General features: G+C 39.4%; 1 long non-coding RNA gene across 1 annotated transcript in view; it reads right to left on the bottom strand.

Annotated features, from left to right (window-relative positions):
- Positions 1–19,889, bottom strand: part of LOC137315203 (uncharacterized) — a 39,449-nt gene extending 19,560 nt beyond the window's left edge. Inside the window, exons 1-2 of the long non-coding RNA XR_010961347.1 lie at positions 19,489–19,889; positions 16,014–16,109 (exon numbers count right to left, since the gene is read on the bottom strand). This is a non-coding gene — a long non-coding RNA (uncharacterized lncRNA). The remainder of the gene's footprint in view (positions 1–16,013; positions 16,110–19,488) is intronic.
- Positions 19,890–21,054: the final 1,165 nt, after the last annotated feature.

The raw sequence follows: 21,054 nt of genomic DNA, 5'->3' as shown, positions 1-21,054 counted from the left end.
CAGGAACATCCTGTAAATATTGACACTCACACAGGAACATCCTGTAAATACTGACACTCACACAGGAACATCCTGGAAATACTGACACTCACACAGGAACATCCTGTAAATACTGACACTCACACAGGAACATCCTGTAAATATTGACACTCACACAGGAACATCCTGTAAATACTGACACTCACACAGGAACATCCTGCAAATACTGACACTCACACAGGAACATCCTGTAAATACTGACACTCACACAGGAACATCCTGTAAATATTGACACTCACACAGGAACATCCTGTAAATACTGACACTCACACAGGAACATCCTGTAAATACTGACACTCGCCCAGGAACATCCTGTAAATACTGACACTCACACAGGAACATCCTGTAAATACTGACACTCACACAGGAACATCCTGTAAATACTGACACTCACTCAGGAACATCCTGTAAATACTGACACTCACACAGGAACATCCTGTAAATACTGACACTCACACAGGAACATCCTGTAAATACAGACACTCACTCAGGAACATCCTGTAAATACTGACACTCACACAGGAACATCTTGTAAATACTGACACTCACACAGGAACATCCTGTAAATATTGACACTCACACAGAAACACCCTGTAAATACTGACACTCACTCAGGAACATCCTGTAAATATTGACACTCACTTAGGAACATCCTGTAAATACTGACACTCACACAGGAACATCCTGTAAATATTGACACTCACACAGAAACACCCTGTAAATACTGACACTCACACAGGAACATCCTGTAAATATTGACACTCACTCAGGAACATCCTGTAAATACTGACACTCACACAGGAACATCCTGTAAATACTGACACTCACACAGGAACATCCTGTAAATATTGACACTCACACAGAAACACCCTGTAAATACTGACACTCACACAGAAACACCCTGTAAATACTGACACTCACTTAGGAACATCCTATAAATACTGACACCCACTCAGGAACATCCTGTAAATACTGACACTCACACAGGAACATCCTGTAAATACTGACACTCACACAGGAACATCCTGTAAATAATGACACACACACAGGAACATCCTGTAAATATTGACACTCACACAGAAACACCCTGTAAATACTGACACTCACTCCGGAACATCCTGTAAATACTGACACTCACTTAGGAACATCCTGTAAATACTGACACTCACTTAGGAACATCCTGTAAATACTGACACTCACTTATGAACATCCTGTAAATATTGACACTCACTTAGGAACATCCTGTAAATACTGACACTCAATTAGGAAAATCCTGTAAATATTGACACTCACTTAGGAACATTCTGTAAATACTGACACTCACTTAGGAACATCCTGTAAATACTGACACTCACTTAGGAACATCCTGTAAATACTGACACTCACTTAGGAACATCCTGTAAATATTGACACTCACTTAGGAACATCCTGTAAATACTGACACTCACTCAGGAACATTCTGTAAATACTGACACTCACACAGGAACATCCTGTAAATATTGACACTCACACAGAAACACCCTGTAAATACTGACACTCACACAGGAACATCCTGTAAATATTGACACTCACACAGAAACACCCTGTAAATACTGACACTCACACAGGAACATCCTGTAAATACTGACACTCACACAGGAACATCCTGTAAATATTGACACTCACACAGAAACACCCTGTAAATACTGACACTCACACAGGAACATCCTGTAAATATTGACACTCACACAGAAACACCCTGCAAATACTGACACTCACTCAGGAACATTCTGTAAATACTGACACTCACTTAGGAACATCCTGTAAATACTGACACTCACACAGGAACATCGTGTAAATATTGACACTCACACAGGAACATCCTGTAAATACTAACACTCACACAGGAACATCCTGTAAATACTGACACTGACACAGGAACATCCTGTAAATACTGACACTCACACAGGAACATCCTGTAAATATTGACACTCACACAGGAACATCCTGTAAATACTGACACTCACACAGGAACATCCTGTAAATACTGACACTCACACAGGAACATCCTGTAAATACTGACACTCACACAGGAACATCCTGTAAATATTGACACTCACACAGGAACATCCTGTAAATACTGACACTCACTCAGGAACATCCTGTAAATACTGACACTCACTCAGGAACATCCTGTAAATACTGACACTCACACAGGAACATCCTGTAAATACTGACACTCACACAGGTACATCCTGTAAATACAGACACTCACTCAGGAACATCCTGTAAATACTGACACTCACACAGGAACATCCTGTAAATACTGACACTCACACTGGAACATCCTGTAAATATTGACACTCACACAGAAACACCCTGTAAATACTGACACTCACTCAGGAACATCCTGTAAATATTGACACTCACACAGGAACATCCTGTAAATACTGACACTCACACAGGAACATCCTGTAAATATTGACACTCACACAGAAACACCCTGTAAATACTGACACTCACACAGGAACATCCTGTAAATATTGACACTCACTCAGGAACATCCTGTAAATACTGACACTCACACAGGAACATCCTGTAAATACTGACACTCACACAGGAACATCCTGTAAATATTGACACTCACACAGAAACACCCTGTAAATACTGACACTCACACAGAAACACCCTGTAAATACTGACACTCACTTAGGAACATCCTATAAATACTGACACCCACTCAGGAACATCCTGTAAATACTGACACTCACACAGGAACATCCTGTAAATACTGACACTCACACAGGAACATCCTGTAAATAATGACACTCACACAGGAACATCCTGTAAATATTGACACTCACACAGAAACACCCTGTAAATACTGACACTCACTCCGGAACATCCTGTAAATACTGACACTCACTTAGGAACATCCTGTAAATACTGACACTCACTTATGAACATCCTGTAAATATTGACACTCACTTCGGAACATCCTGTAAATACTGACACTCACTTAGGAACATCCTGTAAATACTGACACTCAATTAGGAACATCCTGTAAATATTGACACTCACTTAGGAACATCCTGTAAATACTGACACTCACTCAGGAACATTCTGTAAATACTGACACTCACTTAGGAACATCCTGTAAATACTGACACTCACTCAGGAACATTCTGTAAATACTGACACTCAATTAGGAACATCCTGTAAATACTGACACTCACTTAGGAACATCCTGTAAATACTGACACTCACTTAGGAACATCCTGTAAATATTGACACTCACTTAGGAACATCCTGTAAATACTGACACTCACTCAGGAACATTCTGTAAATACTGACACTCACACAGGAACATCCTGTAAATATTGACACTCACACAGAAACACCCTGTAAATACTGACACTCACACAGGAACATCCTGTAAATATTGACACTCACACAGAAACACCCTGTAAATACTGACACTCACACAGGAACATCCTGTAAATACTGACACTCACACAGGAACATCCTGTAAATATTGACACTCACACAGAAACACCCTGTAAATACTGACACTCACACAGGAACATCCTGTAAATATTGACACTCACACAGAAACACCCTGTAAATACTGACACTCACTCAGGAACATCCTGTAAATACTGACACTCACTCAGGAACCTCCTGTAAATACAGACACTCACTCAGGAACATCCTGTAAATATTGACACTCACACAGAAACACCCTGTAAATACTGACACTCACACAGGAACATCCTGTAAATACTGACACTCACTCAGGAACCTCCTGTAAATACAGACACTCACTCAGGAACATCCTGTAAATACTAACACTCACTCAGGAACATCCTGTAAATACTGACACTCACTCAGGAACATCCTGTAAATACTGACACTCACTCAGGAACATCCTGTAAATACTGACACTCACTCAGGAACCTCCTGTGAATACTGACACTCACTCAGGAACATCCTGTAAATACTGACACTCACTCAGGAACATCCTGTAAATACTAACACTCACTTAGGAACATCCAGTAAATACTAACACTCACTCGGGAACATCCTGTAAATACTGACACTCACTCAGGAACATCCTGTAAATACTGACACTCACACATGAACATCCTGTAAATACTGACACTCACACAGGTCCATCCTGTAAATACTGACACTCACTCAGGAACATCCTGTAAATATTAACACTAACTTAGGAACATCCTGTAAATACTAACACTCACTCAGGAACATCCTGTAAATACTGACACTCACACAGGAACATACTGTAAATACTGACACTCACACAGGAACATCCTGTAAATACTGACACTCACTCAGGAACATCCTGTAAATACTGACACTCACTCAGGAACATCCTGTAAATACTGACACTCACTCAGTAACACCTGTAAATACTGACACTCACACAGGAACATACTGTAAATACTGACACTCACACAGTAACATCCTGTAAATACTGACACTCACACAGGAACATCCTGTAAACACTGACACTCACACAGGAACATCCTGTAAATATTGACACTCACACAGGAACATCCTGTAAATACTGACACTCACACAGGAACATCCTGTAAATACTGACACTCACACAGGAACATCCTGTAAACACTGACACTCACACAGGAACATCCTGTAAATATTGACACTCACACAGGAACATCCTGTAAATACTGACACTCACACAGGAACATCCTGTAAATACTGACACTCACACAGGAACATCCTGTAAATATTGACACTCACACAGGAACATCCTGTAAATACTGACACTCACTCAGTAACACCTGTAAATACTGACACTCACACAGGAGCATCCTGTAAATATTGACACTCACACAGGAACATCCGTTAAATACTGACACTCACACAGGAACATCCGTTAAATACTGACACTCACTCAGGAACATCCTGTAAATATTGACACTCACACAGGAACATCCTGTAAATACTGACACTCACTCAGGAACATCCTGTAAATACTGACACTCACTCAGGAACATCGTGTAAATACTGACACTCACACATGAACATCCTGTAAATACTGACACTCACTCAGGAACATCGTGTAAATATTGACACTCACACAGGAACATCCTGTAAATACTGACACTCACTCAGGAACATCCTGTAAATACTGACACTCACTCAGGAACATCGTGTAAATACTGACACTCACACAGGAACATCCTGTAAATATTGACACTCACACAGGAACATCCTGTAAATACTGACACTCACTCAGGAACATCCTGTAAATACTGACACTCACTCAGGAACATCGTGTAAATACTGACACTCACACAGGAACATCCTGTAAATACTGACACTCACACAGGAACATCCTGTAAATACTGACACTAACTCAGGAACATCCTGTAAATACTGACACTCACACAGGAACATCCTGTAAATATTGACACTCACTTAGGAACATCCTATAAATACTGACACTCACTTCGGAACATCCTGTAAATACTGACACTCACTCAGTAACAACGTGGAAAAACTGACACTCGCTCAGGAACATCCTGTGAATACTGACACTCACTCAGGAACATTCCATAAAGACTAACACTCACTAAGGAACATCCTGTAAATACTGACACTCACTCAGGAACATCCTGTAAATACTGACACTCAATTGGCAACGCCGGAATGCCCACTTACGTATGAAGAATTACCAGGAGGCCCCCTAATTGAATCTCCCATCCGGAATACCCGATGTAGCTGTACATGCTTAGCAGGCGACCCCATAATTCCATCTCCAATCCTGCAAAACCCACATTAATATACAGACTTACTCGGAGACCGGTAATTATGTCCTCCATCTCAGAAACTTCACCTCGATGTAAAGACTTTCAAGGAGACCCTCTAATTATATTTTACAATCCGGAAGCCACGTATAGATGCAGGCATGTACCAGGATACCCCGTAATTTCATCTCCAATCCAGGTAACCCAATGGGGATATCGGGATTTGCCAACAGACCCCGTAATTACATCTCCCATCCTGGAAACCCATCTAGATATAGAGACTTATGGGGGTTTCCTGCAATTGCATTTACTATGCCGGAAAATCGTCTAGAGAGACTTAATGGGAGATTCTATAATTGCATATCAATTCATGAAAATCCGATATAGATTTAGATAATTACCAAGAGAGCCCCGCAATTATATCTCATTTCCAGAAATCTCATATAATTATAGGGAATTAACAGGAGCCCCCTTAATTACACGCCCCAACTCCCATCCAGAAAACCCCTTCTGAATATCGAGACTTCCCAGTAAGCATCGTAATTGGATCTTACATCCGTAAAACTCCATAAACACATGCAGGCTTATTTGGAACTCCAGGAGAAGTGAAGATGGGGCAATGAGCGACGAGAACAGTAATACAGTGAAAGATAGTTTAAAAACTAAAGCTGGATATAGAGACTTATCAACAATAGCATCATCAGCGATGAGCAGACAGGAAACGGGAAGAACAGTCGTAAAGTTAAACACCATAATTAATAACTGGATATAAAACTTACCAGGGACACCGAGGGCAGTTAGGCGGGCACAGTAAATGACTAGAACGGTAATAAAGTTAATTATGGTGTATCGAACGAATAGCTAGTTATCGAGAATTTCCAGGGACACCGAGAGCAGTTAGGCGGGCACAATAAATGACTAGAAAATAATACATTGAATCATGGTTTATAGAATTAATAGCCAGATATAGAGAATTACCAGGGACACCAATAGAATGGAGGGGGGAATGGTAAATGACAAGAACAGTAATTTGTGAAACACGCGTTATACAATTAATAGCTGGAAATAGAGTCGGACCAGAAGCAGAAACAGCAGCGAGGAGGGGATGGTAAATTCCCAGAACAGTAATATAGTGAAACATGGTGTAAGGAACCATTCTAGTAAATCTCTTCCGCGTCCTCTTTAAGGCCTTTGCATCTTTCCTAAAGTGCCATGCCCAGAACAGGGCACAATACTCCAGTGGTGGCCGAACCATTGTTTTAGAAAGTTACATCATGACTTCCATTGTTTGTACTCTGTGTCTCTATTTATAAAGCCCAGGATCCCATATGCTTTTAAAACCGCATCCTCAACCTTCCCTGCGACCTTCAAAGATTTGTGCACATATACTCCCATATCTCTCTGTTCCTGAACGCCTTTTAGAATTGCGACCTTCCATTCATACTGCCTCTCTTCGTTCTTTCCAACAAAATATGTCACTTCGCACTTTTCTGCGTTAAATTCCATCTGCCACGTGTCCGCACATTCCACCAAGCTGTCTATATCCTCTTGAAGTCTATTACTATCCTCCTCACTGTTCACTGCACCTCCAAGTTTTGTTTCATCTGCAAATTTTGAAATTCTGCCCGAAACACCCAAGTGCAAGTCATTAATGTATATCAAAAAAGCTGTGGTCCCAGAACCGACCACTGGGGAACACCACAGTACAGCCCTCCAGTCCGAAAAAAAATCGTTCACCATTATTCTCTTTCTGCTGTCACTTAGTGAATCCCTGCTGCCCCTTTTATCCCATGGGGCTTCAACATTGATGACAGCCTATTATGCAGCACTTTATCAAACGCCTTTTGGAAGTCCATGTACACAACATCAACCGCATTGCCCTTATCTGACCTCTCGGTTACCTCATCAAATAACTCAATCAAGTTCGTTAAACACGATCGGCCTTTAACAATTCCGTGCTGGCTTTCCTTAATTAATCCCCACTTGATCAAGTGACGGTTAATATCGTCCCGGATTAGCTGCCAGTCGATTCTCTCTTTGCCCCTCTCATTTGCTTTTCCACTTCCACTCTGAACTTTTTACATTCAGCCTGATTCTAACTTGTATTATCAACCTGACATCTGTCATACGCCCCCTTTTTTCCCTGCTTCATTTAACTCACTATTTTGGATACTGTTGGGGGAGATGGCTCACCAGCGGAAGGTGGCAGTGGCCAGGTTCATGGCACCGTGGCTGGCTCTGCTGCACAGGAGGGCAGGAAAAAGAGTGGCAGAGCTATAGTGATAGGGGACTCGATTGTAAGGGGAATAGACAGGCGTTTCTGCGGACGCAACCGAGACTCCAGGATGGTATGCTGACTCCCTGGTGCAAGGGTCAAGGATGTCTCGGAGCGGCTGCAGGACATTCTGGAGGGGGAGGGTGAACAGCCAGTTGTCCTGGTGCATATAGGCACCAACGATACAGGTAAAAAACAGGATGAGGTCCTACAAGCTGAATTTAGGGAGTTAGGAGTTAAACTAAAGAGTAGGACCTCAAAGGTAGTAATCTCAGGATTGCTACCAGTGCCACGGGCAAGTCAGAGTAGGAATGACAGGATAGCTAAGATGAATACGTGGCTTGAGAGATGGTGCAAGAGGGAGGGATTCAAATTCCTGGGCCATTGGAACCGGTTCTGGGGGAGGTGGGACCAGTACAAATTGGACGGTCTGCATCTGGGCAGGACTCGAACCAATGTCCTAGGGGGAGTGTTTGCCAGTGCTGTTGGGGAGGGTTTAAACTAATGTGGCAGGGGGATGGGAACCGATGCAGGAAGTCAGTGGGAAATAAAATGGTGACAGAAACAAAAGGCAGTAAGGGAGAGTGTACAGAACATGACCGGACAGATGGTCTGAGAAAGCAGGGCAAAGACCAAGGGAAGTCTAGATTAAACTGCATTTATTTCAATGCAAGAAGTCTGATGGGCAAGGCAGATGAACTCAGGGCGTGGATGGGTACATGGGACTGGGATGTTACAGCTATTACTGAAACATGGATAAGGGAGGGGCAGGACTGGCAGCTCAATGTTCCAGGGTACAGATGCTATAGGAAAGATAGAGCAGGAGGTAAGAGAGGAGGGGGAGTTGCGTTCTTGATTAGGGAGAACATCACGGCAGTAGTGAGAGGGGATATATCCGAGAGTTCGCCCACTGAGTCTATATGGGTAGAACTGAAAAATAAGAAGGGAGAGATCACTTTGATAGGATTGCACTACAGACCCCCAAATAGTCAACGGGAAATTGAGGAGCAAATATATAAGGAGATTACAGACAGCTGCAAGAAAAATAGGGTGGTAATAGTAGGGGACTTTAACTTTCCCAACATTGACTGGGACAGCCATAGCATTAGGGGCTTGGATGGAGAGAAATTTGTTGAGTGTATTCAGGAGGAATTTCTCATTCAGTATGTGGATGACCCGACTAGAGAGGGGGCAAAACTTGACCTCCTCTTGGGAAATAAGGAAGGGCAGGTGACAGAAGTGTTAGTGAGGGATCACTTTGGGACAAGTGATCATAATTCCATTAGTTTTAAGATAGCTATGGAGAAGGATAGGTCTGGCCCAAAAGTTAAAATTCTAAATTGGGGAAAGGCCAATTTTGATGGTATTAGACAGGAACTTTCAGAAGTTGATTGGGAGAGTCCGTTGGCAGGCAAAGGGACGTCTGGTAAGTGGGAGGCTTTCAAAAGTGTGTTAACCAGGGTTCAGGGTAAGCACATTACTTATAAAGTGAAGGGCAAGGCTGGTAGAAGTAGGGAACCTTGGATGACTCGGGAGATTGAGGCACTAGTCAAAAAGAAGAAGGAGGCATATGACATGCATAGACAGCTGGGATCAAGTGGATCCCTTGAAGATTATAGAGATTGCCGGAGTAGAGTTAAGAGAGAAATCTGGAGGGCAAAAAGGGGATATGAGATTGCTTTGGCAGATCAGGCAAAGGTGAATCCAAAGAGCTTCTACAAATACATAAAGGGCAAAAGGGTAAGTAGGGAGAGAGTAGGGCCTCTTAAGGATCAACAAGGTCATCTATGTGCGGAACCACAAGAAATGGGTGAGATCCTGAATGAATATTTCACATCGGTATTTACGGTTGAGAAAGGCATGGATGTTTGGGAAATTGGGGAAATAAATAGTGATGTCTTGAGGAGTGTACATATTACAGAGAGGGAGGTGCTGGAAGTCTTAACGCGCATCAAGGTAGATAAATCTCCGGGACCTGATGAAATGTCTCCCAGGACGTTATGGGAGGTTAGGGAGGAAATTGCGGGTCCCCTAGCAGAGATATTTGAATCATCCACCGCTACAGGTGAGGTGCCTGAAGATTGGAGGGTAGCAAATGTTGTGCCTTTGTTTAAGAATGGCGGCAGGGAAAAGCCTGGGAACTACAGACCAGTGAGCCTGACGTCTGTGGTGGGTAAGTTGTTAGAGGGTATTCTGAGGGACAGGATCGACAGGCATTTGGAGAGGCAGGGACTAATTAGAAACAGTCAGCATGGTTTTGTGAGAGGAAAATCATGTCATCTTTTTTAGAACTAGGGGGCATAGTCACAGGATAAGGGGTCGGCCATTTCGGACCGAGACGAGGAGAAATTTCTTCACTCAGAGGGCTGTGGATGCTGAGTCATTGAATATATTCAAGGCTGAGATCGATAGATTTTTGGACTCTCGGGGAATCAAGGGATATGGGGATTGGGCGGGTAAGTGGAGTGGAAGTCAAAGATCAGCCATGATCTGATTGAATGGCGGAGCAGGCTCGAGGGGCCGAACGACCTACTCCTGCTCCTGTTTCTTATGTTTCTTATGTAAATACACTATTAAATGGACAGTGCGAACAAATGGTGGGTTCATATATCATTAAATACACTGTTAAATGGACAGTCTGGTTAAATGGTGGGTTCATATATCATTAAATACACTGTTAAATGGACAGTGTTGTTAAAATGTGTGTTCATATACCATTAAATACACTGTTAAATGGACAATGGCGATAAATTGTGGGTTTATATATCATTAAATACCATGTTAGATGGACTGTGTGGTTAAATGGTAGGTTCATATATCATTAAATACACTGTTAAATGGACAGTGCGGGTAAATGGACACTTTATAAATCATTAAATACACTATTAAATGGTCAGTGCTTGTCAATGGTGGGTTTATATATCATTAAATACACTGTTAAATGGACAATGTCAATAGATTGTGGGTTTATTTATCATTAAAAACAATGTTAAATGGACAGTGTGGGTAAATGGTGGGTTTATATATCATTAAATACACTGTTAAATGGACAGTCTGGTGAAATGGTGGGTTCATATATCATTAAATACACTTATAAATGGACAGTGTGTGTAAATGGTATGTTTATATATCATTAAATACACTGTTATATGGACGGTCTGGTTAAATGTTGAGTTCATATATCATTAAATACACTGCTAAATTGACAGTGCGGGTAAATGGACACTTTATAAATCATTAAATACACTGTTAAGCGGACAGTGTGTGTCAATGGTGGGTTACATATCATTAAATCAACTGTTAATTGGACATACACTGTTAAATGGACAATGTCAATAGATTGTTGGTTTATTTATCATTAAATACATTGTTAAATGGACAGTGTGTGTAATTGGTGGGTTCATATATCATGATATACACTTTTAAATGGAAAGTGTGTGTTATTGGTGGGTTTATATATCAATAATTACACTGTTAAATGGACAGTATGGGTAAATGGTGGGTTTATATATAATTACATACACTGTTAAATGGACAGTGTTTTTAAAAGATCGGTTTATATATCATTAAATACATCGTTAAATGGACAGTGTGTGTTATTGGTGGGTTTATATATCATTAAATACAATGTTAAATGGACAGTGTGGTTAAATGGTTGGTTTATATTTCATTAAATACACTGTTAAATGGACAGTCTGGTTAAATAGTGGGTTCATGTATTATTAAATACACTGGTAAATGGACAGTCTGGTTAAATGTTGGGTTCATATATCATTAAATACACTGGTTAATGGACAAATGTCGATAACTTGTGGGTTAATATATCATTAAATACACTTTTAAATTGACAGTGTGGGTAAATGTTGGGTTTATATATCATTAAATTCACTGTAAAATGGTCAGTGCGTGTCAATGGTGGGTTTATATATCATTAAATACACTGTTAAATGGACAATGTCAATTGATTGTGGGTTTATTTATCATTAATACAATGTTAAATGGACAGTGTGGGTAAATGGTGGGTTCATATTTCATTAAATACACCGTTAAATGGACAGTGTGTGTAAATGGTGGTTTAATATATCATTAAATACATGTTAAATGGACAGTGTGGTTGAATGGTTGGTTCATATATCATTAAATGCACTGTTAAATGGACAGTGTGTGTAAATGGTGGGTTTCTATATCATTAAATACACTGTTAAATGGACAGTCTGGTTAAATGGTGGGTTTATATATCATTAAATAGATTTTAAATGGACAGTGTGGGTAAATGTTGGGTTCGTATATCATTAAGTACACTGTTAAATGGACAGTGTGTGTAAACGGTTGATTTATATTTCATTAAATACATTGTTAAATGGACAGTGTGGGTAAATGCTGGGTTTATATGTCATTAAATACAGTGTTAAATGGACAGTGTGTGTTCTTGGTTTATTTATGTATCAATAATTACACTGTTGAATGGTCAGTCTGGTTCAATGTTGGGTTCATACATCATTAAATGCACTGATAAATGGACAGCGTTGTTAAAATGTGTTTTCATGTAACATTAAATACACTGTTCAATGGACAATGTCGATAAATTGTGGGTTTATATATCATTAAATACACTGTTAATTGGACAGTGTGGGTAAATGTTGGGTTTATATATAATTAAATACACTTTTAAATGGATAGTGTGTGTAAATGGTATTTTTATATATCATTAAATACACTGTTATATGGACGGTCTGGTTAAATGTTGATTTCATATATCATTACATACACTGTTGAATTGACAATGCGGGTAAATGGACACTTTATAAATCATGAAATACACTGTTAAATTTTTGAGTGCGGGTAAAGGGTGGGTTCATATATCATTAAATACACTGTTTAATGTACAGTGTTGGTAAATGTTGGGTTCATATATCTTTACATACACTGTTAAATGGACAATGTCAATAGATTGTTGGTTTATTTATCATTAAATACATTGTTAAATGGACAGTGTGGGTAAATGGCGGCTTTATATAACATTAAATACACCTTTAAATGGACAGTGTGGATAAATATATGTTCAGATATCATTAAATACACTGTTAAATGGACAGTGTGGGGAAATGATGGGTTTTTTCTATCATTCAATACACTATTAAATGGACAGTGTGGGTAAATGGTGGGTTTATATATCATTAAATACAATGTTAAATGGACAGTCTGGTTAAATGGAGTATTCATATATCATTAAATACACTGTTAAATGGACAGTGTGGGTAAATGGTAGGTTTATATATCATTAAATACAATGTTAAATGGACAGTGCGGGTAAATGGTGGATTTATATATCATTAAATACACTGTTAAATGTACAGTGTGGGTAAATGTTGGGTTCATATATCTTTAAAAGCACTTGTTAAATGGACAATGTCAATAGATTGTGGGTTTATTTATCATTAAATACACTGTTAACTGGACAGTGTGGGTAAATGGTGGTTTTATAGATCAGTAAATGCACTGTTAAATGGACAGTGTGTGTATATGGTGGGTTTATATATCATTAAATACACTGTTAAATGGACTGTCTGGTTAAATGGTGGGTTTATATATCATTAAATACACTGTTAAATGGACTGTCTGGTTAAATGGTGGGTTCATAGGTCATTAAATACACTGTTAAATGGACAGTGCGAGTAGATGTTGGGTTTATATATCATTAAATATACTATTAAATGGACAGTCTCGTTTAATGGTCGGTTCATATATCATTAAAGACACTGTTAAATGGACAGTGTGTGCAAATGGTGGGTTTATATATCATTAAATACACTGTTAAATGGACAGTCTGGTTAAAAAGTGGGTTTATATATCATGAACACACTGTTAAATGGACTGTGTGTGTAAATGGTAGGTTTATATATCAGAAAATAAACAGTAATATGGACAGTGTTTGTAAATGTTGGGTTTATATATCATTAAGTACACTGTTAAATGTTCAATGTTAGTAAATGGTGGGTTCATATATCTTTAAATACACTGTTAAATGGACAGTGTGTGTAAATGCTGGGGACATTTATCATTAAATACACTTTTAAATGGACAGTGTGTGTAAATGCTGCGTTCATTTAGCATTAAATACACTTTTAAATGGACAGTGTGTGTAAATGGTGGTTTAATATATCATTAAATACACTGTTAAATGGACAGTGTGTGCAAATGCTGGGTTAATATATCATTAAATACACTGTTAAATGGACAGTGTGTGTAAATGGTAGGTTTATATATCATTAGATACATTGTTAAATGGACAGTGCGGGTAAATGGTGGGATTATATATCATTAAATACACTGTTAAATGGACAATGTTGTTAATGGTGGGTTCATATATCTTTAAATACACTGTTAAATGGACAATGTCAATAGATTGTGGGTTTATTTATCATTCAATACACTTTTAAATTGACAGTGTGTGTAAATGGTGGTTTAATATGTCATCAAATACACTGTTAAATGGACAGTGTGGGTAAATGATGGATTTATATATCATTAAATACACTGTTAAATGGACAGTCTGTGTAAATGGTGGGTTTATAAATCATTAAATACACTGTTAAATGGACAGTGTGGGTAAATGGTGGGTTTATATATCATTAAATACATTGTTAAATGGACAGTGTGGGTAAATGTTGGGTTTATATATCATTAAATACACTGTTAAATGGACAGTGTGGGTAAATGGTGGGTTTATATATCATTAAATCACTGTTAAATGGACAGTGTGGGTAAATGGTGTGTTTATATATCATTAAATCACTGTTAAATGGACAGTCTGGTTAAATGGTGGGTTTATATATCATTAAATACACTGTTAAATGGACAGTGTGGGTAAATGGTTCGTTTATATATCATTAAATCACTGTTAAATGGACAGTCTGGTTAAATGGTGGGTTTATATATCATTAAATACACTGTTAAATGGACAGTGTGTGTCAATGGTTCGTTTATATATCATTCAATCACTGTTAAATGGACTGTCTGGTTAAATGGTGGGTTCATATATCATTAAATACACTGTTAAATGGACAGTGTGTGTAAATGGTAGGTTCATTTATCATTAAATACACTGTTAATCGCACAATGTCGATAAATTATGGGTTTTTATATCCATTCCCTTCGTCCTGAACTCACCCTATTGTTGTTTGTCGGTTCAGATCGTAACCGTCCCTTCCCGTCTTCCTCAACTCACCCTCGTGTCCCAAGAACATGAACCCTTCCCTCCTGCTCCAGCCCTGCAGCCGGACATTGTCCTGCCTCATATTGTCCTCCTTAAGCAGCCCAGCGCAAAACAATCCAGAGATCACCACCTTCAGGCCTTGTTGTTCAGTCTTGGGCTCCAGAGTTAATATTCATTCTATAAACGGAGCTCTTTCCTTGTTATTCGTTCCGGCCATGACTATTTTCCTCTCTCCTTTCCTTCCCAGAGAGTGTACAACCTGTTCCAGGAAGTTCTTCGCTCTGATACCAGGAAGGCAACTTACCAATTGGGAACTGCTCAGGGCTGCAGAACAGTCTGTTTCCTCGCCTGACTATAGAAACTCGCAACACTATCGCGCTCCTATTCCTGTGCCTAACCTGCCTGTCACACCTGCGCCACTCGGGGTGTCCCCCTACTCCCTGGTGTCACACTATTAATCAGGAAGGCCAGCCTGAGTCACTGTCTCTATCCACCTTGCAGTCCCTAACACCAGTTATCTACCGGACAGTTCCAGTACTGATGTCCCTCTACCTGTGACTGCACTGCCCCACTAGATGTTCACTCACTTCTCTCTATCCACAAAGTATCTGCTCGGTTTTCTCTTCTTGTGTGAGCTGCAGGTTCTTGTTCGTGAGCTGGACCCTTTATCAGGACACAATTGATATTTTAAAGGTTGTTCTGAACCTACCGGTGTCTATTCTCATTCTTGTTGATGATGTTGGGTCTTCTCCCCTGTTTGGTCCTTCAGCCATAGAGGTGACAGGCGTTCCAAGATTCTGATGCTCTGTAATAAATATATTAATAGGAGGGTTAGAGTGAAATATTGAAATGAGAAGGATAAAACGTCGCCTTGTCGCGATATCAAGTCCCTCCTCCCCCATCAGTACAACAGCTGTTCGCTCTGGAATCTAGCATTTCCCGACTGTAAGGATCAACTCTCCACATGAGGTGCGGCAAAGACAGCTGCCCAGTGAAACCCAATGAGACCCACTGATCTTCACAACCCAGTTGTAGCCGGCCGAGATTCTGCACTGGGAGCACCAATTGGTCAGGTTTACTCACCGTGCAGGCCAACACCAGACTTATTCCTGAGGTCGTGAATATTCTGGAGGGCAATATGGAGCGAGGTGATGAATTAAATGATCCTTCACTCGGTGTTACCCAGTCTGGCGCTGTTGTATTATTTTATTCACAGATTTATTTTTAATATTTTTAATGTGTTGAGTTTTGATATTAAATTCCGGTATTTTATGAACCTGATATCTATCTACATACACAGTTTGGAGCTGGGTGTGATTTTTCTGCTCTCTATGGACAGTGACATTGTCCGTGTGTTCATGGAGATGTGTTTTGGTTGGTGCTTCTATTTGAATATATTTACCGTATCTCTCATGTTATCAGCACCTGACTTATGAGCACTGTCGGAGGTGAGGAATTTCCGTTCAATAATATCAACACTAATGTATAATATTATGAATCGTGTAACTTTAAACAGATGCTGCACATTTATCTTTGCGTTATCTTTTGGGGTCGCACAATCTCAGATAACACCACAAATTTCTAAGTTGAAGATTTGACGGCTGTTTTATAATCATAATTCTCCATTTTGTGTGCGCCTTGCTGTATGTGTGCGCAAATGCAAGAGCAACCAATCAAACTATCAGTACCGGTGCTTTCCTTTCCACACTGTTTGAATGTAAAAGCGGTTCATGTCGGTCAGGAAATTTCTGCAAACTATAGTTGAAGTTATTCTCTACCATAAATGTACAACCAAGTTTGAGACCTTGTAAGATGCAGTTATCTGTTGTTTCAGTCACGCTCACACTAGTGCTTTAAACGGACAACAGCAACAAAAATTTAAATTTACACCTACACTAATTACATTAGTGCAATCAAACACAAGATTCATTTGAGCAGTTACTTGCTTTTATATATAGACTGGAGATCGGGCCCTCAAACCTGTTGGTAATTTGAATGGTTACTTTTTATATAAATATTAGTGATGGACCCTCCTACCTGTTGGTAATTTCTGTAGTTACTTTTTGTCTGAAGATTAGTGATGGACCCTCCTACCTGTTTGTAATTCAGTAGTTATTTTTACATAAAGATTAGTGATGGACCTTCCTACCGGGTGGTAATTACTGTAGTTACTTTTTAAATAAAGATTTGTGATGGACCCTCCTACACGTTTGTAATTTCAGTAGTTACTTTTCATACAAAGATTAGTGATGCACCCTCCAACCTGTTTCTAGTTCAGTAGTTACTTTTCATGTAAAGATTATTGAAGGACACTGCTACATGTAGGTAATTTCAGTAATTACTTTTTATATAAAGATTATTGATGGACCGTGGTAGCTGTTTGTATTTCAGTAGTTAATTTTCATTAAAGATAAGCGATGGAACCTCCTTGCTGTTTGTAATTCAGTAGTTACTTGATATATAAAGATTAGTGATGGACCCTCCTACCTGTTGGTGATTTCATTAGTTACTTTTCATATAAAGATTATCGATGGACTCTTCTTCCTGTTTGTAATTCAGTCGTTACTTTTTAGTTGAAGATTAGTGATGGACTGTCTTACCTGTTGGTAATTTCAGTAATTACTTTTTAAAAGAAGATTAGCGATGCACCCTTCGACCTATTTGTAATTCAATAATTACTTTTTAAATAAAGACAAGTGATGGACAAATCTCCCTCTTCGTAATTGCAGGAGTTACTTTATATATAAAGAGTAGTGATGGACCCTCCTACCTGTTGGTAATTTCTGTAGTTACTTTTTATCTGAAGATTAGTGATGGACCCTCCTCCCTGTTTGTAATTCATTAGTTACTGTTCTATAAAGATTAGTGATGGACCCTCCCACCTGTTGGTAATAACTGCAGTTACTTTTAAAATAAATATTAGTGATGGACAATCCCACCTGTTTGTAATTCAGTCGTTACTTTTATATAATGATTAGTGATGGACCCTCCTACCTGTAGGTAATTTCAGTAATTACTTTTTATATAAAGATTATTGATGGACCGTTGTAGCTGTTTGTAATTCAGTAGTTAATTTTCATTAAAGATTAGCGATGGACCCTCCTTGCTGTTTGTAATTCAGTCGTTACTTTTTATATAAAGATTATTGAAGGACCATCCTCACTGTTGGTAATTTGAATGCTTACTTTTTATATAAAGATTAGTGATGGACCCTCCTCCTGCTGGTAATTTCATTAGTTATTTTCTTTAAAAAGATTAGTGATGGACCCACCGACCTGTTGGTAATTAAAGTAGTTACGTTTTATGTAAATATTAGTGATGGACCCTCCTACCTGTTGGTAATTTCAGTAATTACATTTTAAACGAAGATTAGCGATGCAGCCTCCTACCTTTTGTAATATAATAGTTACTTTTCAAATGAAGATAAGTGATCCACACACCTCCCTGTTGGTAATTTCAGGAGTTACTTTACATACAACGATTAGTGATGGACCCTCTTACCTGTTCGTAATTTCAAGTGTTTCTCTTTGTATAAATATTAGTGATGGTCCCTCCCACCTGTTGGAAATTTCAGTGGTTACTTTTTATATAAAGATTAGTGATGGTCCCTCCGACCTGCTCGTAGTTGTAATAGGCTGATTTTCCAGGTGCCCGGTAGAGCGCGATAATCGGCCATTGCGACTGTGTTAAAACTTTACGAAGTTGAACTGAATGTTCCAACAGTCTTTTGTCAGTTAAATAAAAGTGTACCGTGCAGAAAACGATTCAGTGAGTAAAAAAAGCCAGTGTCACAGTTACAAATAAATGCATATAGAGTGAGAAAGGTCAGTTTCTCACCCCTGTTTACTGAATATCAATTTCTAAGTTGGGGAGGAGGCACCGCTGGACTCCGGTTGTGTAAATCTCCAGAGTTCATGTTCCTGCTTTCTGTCCTGTAACCGCTTTAAAATGTGTCTGTGGGGAGATTGGTGGGGCCCATGAAGGGATAAGCCCTGAAATTCCCGGTATAAAATAGCCGACCTTCAGTTCGTGTCTCAGCGAACAATTAGTGAATTGTTCCATCCGCGAGCAAGAGAGCTCCATACGCTGGGGAACATATCAGACCGCGGGAAATCGGCTTTCGAAAGGAGGAAGGGGCAGAAAAAGTTAATTAATAAAACAAATTGACACAACATGAACCTTACCTTGATCCCGCGAGGATTTTCCCTCTCTCACTGTCCGTGCAGATTTTGCAAATTATATCCTTGTTATTTCATTGAAACCAATCGAGTACAAGTTCCTTGCTTTATTTTAGCAGTTCACAACTTGGGAATTTGATCTGATCCTTGTTATGTGAGATTCAGATCTGCGCCTTCTGTGAAAGCTGCTGCCAGACATCAGGGTGGATTTCAACACAAACATTCCTCATTTGTTTCAGAACAGGGAGCGGCCTTTCTGGTGGAATCTAATCGAACCGGTTTGATGATTCGCTGCCAATTGCGAACAAAGTCAGTTATAAATTTTACTTCTTCTCTTCTTTTTCCAGGGAGGTTCAGTAAAAAAATATACTTGGTTAGAAATAAATTGTTACATTTGCATCAGGGACATTGTTTGCTCAAAGTCCCATCGATTTTCTGATGTTTGCGCTTTCAAATCTGGGGCCAAAAGACAGTGTTTCGTCAGTGAGCTGAGGAGAGGCTGTTTCTGAAAGTGAGGACATTAACCATTTAACCGCCGAATTCAGCTGTCGCTGAGCATCAACCACCTCAGTCACTTGTGGAATGAGCACTGTCTTTCCCCAGTTACATTTATCATCGTAAATATTCTGAAGATACAGCAGTTAAATTGTTAAATCCGGAAAGGACCATTTCTGTGCTGTGATCGGTATAAGGATCGAATTTCACTCATTTTCAGAGGTCCGAAGAGAGAAAGTGTTTGAGGACAGATTGTGGTGATAATTCCGAGGGACAGATTGTTGTGATCAACCCCAGGGACAGATTGTGGTGATAATTCCGAGGGACGGATTGTTGTGATCAATCCCAGGGACAGATTGTGGTGATAATTCCGAGGGACGGATTGTTGTGATCAATCCCAGGGACAGATTGTGGTGATAATTCCGAGGGACGGATTGTTGTGATCAATCCCAGGGTCAGATTGTGATGATAATTCCGAGGGACGGATTGTTGTGATCAACCCCAGGGACAGATTGTGGTGATAATTCCGAGGGACGGATTGTTGTGATCAATCCCAGGGACAGATTGTGGTGATAATTCCGAGGGACGGATTGTTGTGATCAATCCCCGGGATAGGTTGTGGTGATAATTCGGATGGACGGATTGTTGTGATCAATCACAGGGACAGATTGTGGTCATAATTACATAAACTGTTAAATGGACTGTGTGGGTAAATGGTGGGTTTATATATCATTTAATACACTGTTAAAGAGACAGTGTGTGTAAATGATGGTTTTATATATCACCAAATACAAAGTTACAAGGACAATGTGAGTAAATGGAGGTTTATTTCTCATTAAATACACTGTTAAATGGACAGTGTGGTAAATGGTGGGTTTATGTAACATTAAATGCACTGTTAAATGGGCATTGTGGGGAAATGGTGGGTTTATGTATCATTTAATACACCGTTAAATGAACATTGTGCTTAAATGGTGGGTTTATATATCATTAAATACATTGCTTAATGGACAGTGTGGGTTAATGGTGGGTTTATATATCATTAAATACACTGTTAAATGGACAGTGTGGGTAAAT

Source organism: Heptranchias perlo, unplaced genomic scaffold (assembly GCF_035084215.1).
Source record: "Heptranchias perlo isolate sHepPer1 unplaced genomic scaffold, sHepPer1.hap1 HAP1_SCAFFOLD_54, whole genome shotgun sequence".
Classification (NCBI taxonomy): Eukaryota; Metazoa; Chordata; class Chondrichthyes; order Hexanchiformes; family Hexanchidae; genus Heptranchias; species Heptranchias perlo.
This window is presented reverse-complemented; position numbering and strand designations above follow the sequence as displayed.